Raw genomic sequence first — 6,000 nt, 5'->3', positions numbered from 1 at the left:
GAGGTCCACTCATGTTGGTGTAAGCCCATATTGCATTGCGTATGCCATTTCATTTCATAGCATTGCGTATGCTAGGTTGTATGTTAGCACATTGTGTATGCCATGTTACCTCGTGCATCGTGTATGCCATTTCATAGCATTGTGCATGCTAGGTTGTATATTAGTTGCATTCATGCATGTCATGCATATCGCATTGTGCTTGGGATAGGAGTTAGCTCGAGCACGGGAAACGAGGGACGTTTCGTACTTCGAGTGATGGAACGTGTCTCAATTCCCAATCACCGACACTCCGGATTATCCATGATGGAGTTTAGGTTTTGTTGTGTTTATATGTGCATTCATTCTATATTGAGTTGCACAATTCGACTCCTCGGCCATCATGCATCGAGATGCGTGATTGGTGGCACGAGGATCAAGGCATGCATACATTTGTGAAAATACATTGCCATGCCCTTTTCCTGCTCTCTGTTGTAGCAAATCAAGAATCAGCAGTCTTCCAGGGCTTGGCGCGCTTTCCAAAAATTATTGCAAAACAGAGGCTAATTGGGGCATCGCCATGGATTTCTGCGCAAGGCGACCTGAGCACGCATCATTCATCATCCGCGGCGGAGTCAAGGCAGTCCCTGGCTTGCATGCCAGTTTATTGTTTTCCTAGTTTAATTGGTTAATTAATTAGGATTTTTGTATATATTTGGACTGTATTATTTATTCAGACTGTATTATTTGGACTGTAATATTTATTCGGGACTGTATTATTCTTTCGGACCCTCTGCGCGAGGGCAATATTGTAATAAGTGTGCGTGTGTGTGATGTATGTCTTCCAACCCCATGTCTTTCTCCCTTTTATTTACCCGCTTATGATGGTTAGATTAGGGCATGTTTCAATTAGCATACAGTATGATAGGCATGTTTGCATTCATTCATCTGTCTTGCATGCACCGGGCTCGGCACATCATGCTAACTGCATTGTATTTTCAATTCCAAGTTGAATACATATTAGCTGTAGCATTTCATATGCCATGTTTAGAATAGCCGAGCCTGCTATAGTTGCACTCTTGCATGTCTTGCATTAGGCATTTCAGCATATTTAGGATCATGCATGGATTTTTAATTAGCTTCTGTTTTGGCTTGGAGTACTCGGTAAGTTTTATGCTTTAGCATCCTTGCATGTGTGTGAGTGACTGCCATGAATAGCATGCTTACCATGAGGCTATATGCTTATGTGATATAACTGCCTGAATGCCTGTGGGTGAAGGTTGGGTTATTTGAATTGGAACAATTCATCAAATGTGTGTTTTAAGCCCACTAGATAGTGGCAAAATCATGTTTTTCTAAACCCACCCGAGGGTGGCAAATCCACGTCTTAGCTTACTTGCGAGTAGCACCATCAAACCATTTTCAAACAAACAAACATGAAATGTTTTGTTCCAATTCAGGCGATCCAGTCTATACTTGTATACTGTGCGCATCACATAGTAAATCTAGGCTAATAACCGGAATAAGAACGCATAATGTTTTCAAAAATAGATATCATGGTTAGTAGAGGCCGATCTTTGATCGGGCGAGTGGGGGTGCTCACGAAGTGACCTTCCCCAATCGTACCCAAGTTCCCGAGCCGAGGCAACTTTGGTGATGACGGACATGTGGCCTTAGGCAAACGAGTCAGGGTTTCCTAAATTTCCCCAAAATAAAACATTTAGGTGGCGACTCTGTATCTGGCAAAGCAGTCCAAGTTTGGCACTTCTTTTCTAAAAAAATCTGTTTTCTCAAAAACGATTTACCGGATTTGGACTCTTTGGTTCAGACTTAGAACCGTGACAATTTTAGAGTCCTGAACTGTAGTGAGACCAATATCGAATGGAACGGGGGACCTCGTTCCTCCCCGGGGCGTTCGGGGACGTCTATAGTTTTTGGCGACTCCGCTGGGGAATTAGAGAACTTGACTCGAACTCATGATATCTGGTTTTGACTACACTTGTGTGTTCATTGCATTGCATTTGCATTGGTGCGCCTAGGACACCGTGTTTGCCATCTGCTATTCCTGAATGGTTTGCCGGAGGCTTGTCTTGTCAAGACATGACCATAAGGCTGACCGGTTGTGGACTCTGCCAGTATGGGAACACAAACCCCGGTTTTACTGGGGCACCCTTTTGACCATTCGACCTAGTGCATATTCGGATCCATAGTGACCATTCCAAACTAGGACAGGTTGCTTACCCGTTTATAGGTTGTTTGAAACCACTGCGTACGTAGTGAAACCCTAGCTCTTGACAAAATAGGACAGGGAAAACCCTACCCCAACATAGGGGTGTTTTGGCTCTCACTTATCTGCTATGTGCTTTTAAAGTGCATCTCTACAGGGAAATGCATATATCAGTTTATAAGTCTGGGGCATCAGGTCTGCGGGTATCAGTCAGTATTTGAGAATCAGTTATCTGCGGGTATCAGAGATTCAGTTTTGGGGACAGTGATTCAGGGATAATAATCAGTGTTGGAGGACAGTGTGTATTCAGCTTGTCGACCGTGTGCTGTTATGCCCGGCTGCGTGTCATGCATTTACTTTAAGCTGTTATGCTGTCCGTTTATCTGTTTATTTATTTCCTTATTGCTTTATTTATCTTTTTACTAGGGCAGTTCTAGCACAATTGCTTCCGACCCAGTAGATATTCTCCAAGCACTTTGGACAAGAGGTCGCCGACTCAATCGATCCGAGGATCTGGTTGACGGACAGCCAGTGTTTCATTCTCTACCCCCAGTTGTCAGAAGAAGGCCAAGAAGACGCAGTGTGTCTGAGGAGAGGTTACCAGAACAGTGGTCTACCCTAGTAGTGAACAGTCGGGCTGAGGTTTTAGTTTCTGCCATAGAAATACACATACCCGTCAGTCAGCAGGATCAACAGAGTGTAGCCGGAATGGAGGAAATGATGCGCCAGCTCCAAGAGAGCATGAAACAAATGCAGGAGGACGCCGCCCGCCAAGCAGAGTTCTCTAGACAACAGGCCACAGTCATGGCTCAGCAGGCCGAGCTAATCACTAGACTACAACAGCAAAATGCAGCATTGGCCTCACATCAAGTTCCTCCTCCACCAGGGGTCCCGTTACCTGAGCAAGCACCTACTGTCCAGAATGCTCTGCCAAACACCCAGAACACCTTATCCAATATCCAGAACATCCAAGAGGACACGGACCTTCCAACGGGGCTAGCTCCGCCCCCGCTTCCGCCTCAACTGTCCAAAACCCATACACCCAACCACCCAGACTCTCCTTTCGAGTTCGAAATAGACCATACAGCTCTGAAACTGAGCAAGCTCGAGAAGCTTTTCAAGAAATCACAAGGGGTAAAGGCTATTCCGGATATCGAGGACGGATATACCGATGTGGCTGTAACTTTGCCAGATAGATTCAAGATGCCGCAGATTGATCGTTTCGACGGATCCGGAGATCCCATGGTCCACCTCCGATTATTCTTAGATATACTGCGGCCAATGGGCCTAACCCGACCACAAAAGCTTTCGCTGTTCGGCCGAACCCTGTCGGGTGTGGCCGCTATCTGGTACGCAAAGTTAGAAGATGAGGTAAAAAGAAGTTGGGATGAAATAGGCGAGGCCTTTGTCGCACAGTACTCGTACAATACCCAGATCGAGATTACAACTCGTGATCTCGAAACGATAAGGCAGGAGCCCAAGGAGACTTTCTCAGATTTCGTAACTTGGTGGAGGGCGAAGGCATCGATGATGACTTTGAGGCCCACTGATAAGGACCAAATCCGGATGATTGTGCGCAATCTCTAACCAAAATTGATGCAGAAGATGATTGTGCTCCCCTTTTCCACCTTTTCGGATCTACACGAGATGGGGGTACAAATCGAGGATGCGATGAAGCAAGGTCTGATTGACCAGGACAAGGAGCAACCCCGGAGAACATTTAATCGCAACAATAACGCAGGCCCGAATGGCGCTGCAACCGCAAGAGCTTCGGAGGTCAGCATGGTCGCCACCATTCCCCCTCCCCTTCCAAGGCCCATGGCAGCCACACCCTTCTCTGGTGCATCCGGAAGTAATACCCAGACCACTAAATACCAGCCCAAAGGCCAAAGAACCTTCATCCCACTATACATGCCTTTGTCTAAGGCTCTGGGGGTCTTGATCAGAAAGGGGCATCTAAAACCCCTAGAGCCGAGGCCATTGCCGAATCCCTCCCTCTCACAACCCAGCCAAGTACTGTGCATATCACCAGCAGCACGGTCATGATACTGACCAATGTTTCAGGCTGCGTCACGAGATTCAAGACCTCGTTGACAAAAATGTGATTTTACCGCCAGAAAAACCCAACGTCACAACCAACCCCCTCCCTACACACAACCAGGCTCCACCTCCCAAAAGAGTCAATCTTATCCAGATTGGGGTCGTGTCTTACGATCCTAGCATCTATATTACTCCTACTCATCTACCTAAGCCGGAGGTGCTCCTTCCCGACTGCACTGACTTCTTGTGCATGTTGGACATTTCCATAACCCAACCAGAGCCGACGGTGGTGACCATCGAAGATGTGGCAGGGCAGACTTCGGGAAAGAATGGGATTGTTGAGTCTGGGATTAAACAGAGTTTTGATGGGGAAGTCTATGATCCAAGTGAGTACATCCTGTCAACAAGCCAGATTGGGCTGGGTATAGAATTGCCAGAGAAAGAAGAGCTGTGTGTGATCTAGGGGGATGGATTTGAGCAAGGGACAAATGATCTGACAGCTGTGGAGAAGGACTTTGCCAGCCTGCAATTTTTCGATGACCAAGAATCAGGGGACGCGGCAGTCAACTGGTTTGACTATGAGGAATCGGCAGAGGCCACTGGATGGCTGGATGATTAACCAGATGTGATGGAAGAATCCCAACCAGAATAGGGTCCGGCAGGGGCGAGAGTATCAGCTGTGGCCGGAAGGGCCGGAAGTCAGGTTACATTGCCGGAGAGCGCCGGTACAAAGAATTTCGCTCAGTACAGAAACATTGTGAATGCAGGGAAAGTTGAACAACAAACTGCACTGACGCAGGTAGAACGACAGGGTTCTGAGAGAACCGGGAAAGCCAAAATCCATGAGGGGATCGGAAGTGCTGCGGGCACAAGAACAGAGGATGCTGTGAGCATAAAGGTTGAAAGTGCTGCGAGTACAAACATGTCCGAACCAGACAGGTGCCTTTTGAATGCCAACGGAATGTGGTGGGAAGACGATGACTTATGTCTTGCCCACACAGACGAAGACTGGGGAAACAATTATCCGGACGACACCTGGTACCTCGATGAGGTGGATCACATGACAAGAAGCGGGCGGTACTTCAAGCCCCCACACCTAGACCAACCCGAGGCATCTGGGAAGGACAAAGAAGCCGAAAGACAGAAAGAGAAGCAGATCGAAGAGGAAGCTGTACTGAAACATCTGAAGAAAATACAAGCAGATATCTCCATCTGGGGACTGCTTATGGCGTCGCGAGTACACAGACAGGCTGTCTTATCTGCCATGGACAAGGCCAAACTCTCTATAGATACTACACCAGAACAGTTGGTTGGGCTGGTTTTTCCAGGAGGAGGTTCCCCGGCATTAACCTTTTAAGAAAAGAACTACCGCCTGAGGGCACAAATCATAACAAACCCCTCTATATTTCCGTGGAATGTAGAGACAAGTGGATACCGGTGGTACTTGTTGATACCGGGTCCGCCATTAATGTCTGCCCAGCCAGAACAGCATATGCAATCGGGTTGAAGCCCGCAGACTTCGTGCCAACTGCTCAGGTGATCAGAGCATATGATAATACTAGTAGGGAAGTGATGGGGACTGTCAAAGTTCAGACCCAGGTTGGTCCTGGACAACACAACATTGAATTCCATGTCTTGGACGTTCCCGCAACCTTCAACCTACTTTTGGGGCGACCGTGGTTGCACCTGGTCAAGGTAGTCTCTTCCACTTTACATCAGATGTTGAAGTACCCTCACGGGAAGGGGGTGGCTATTGT

This window comes from Camellia sinensis, chromosome 3 (genome assembly GCF_055761805.1).
Source record: "Camellia sinensis isolate YWXY chromosome 3, ASM5576180v1, whole genome shotgun sequence".
Lineage (NCBI taxonomy): Eukaryota > Viridiplantae > Streptophyta > Magnoliopsida > Ericales > Theaceae > Camellia > Camellia sinensis.
The sequence above is the reverse complement of the archived record's forward strand: the minus strand, read 5'-3'. Positions refer to the sequence as shown.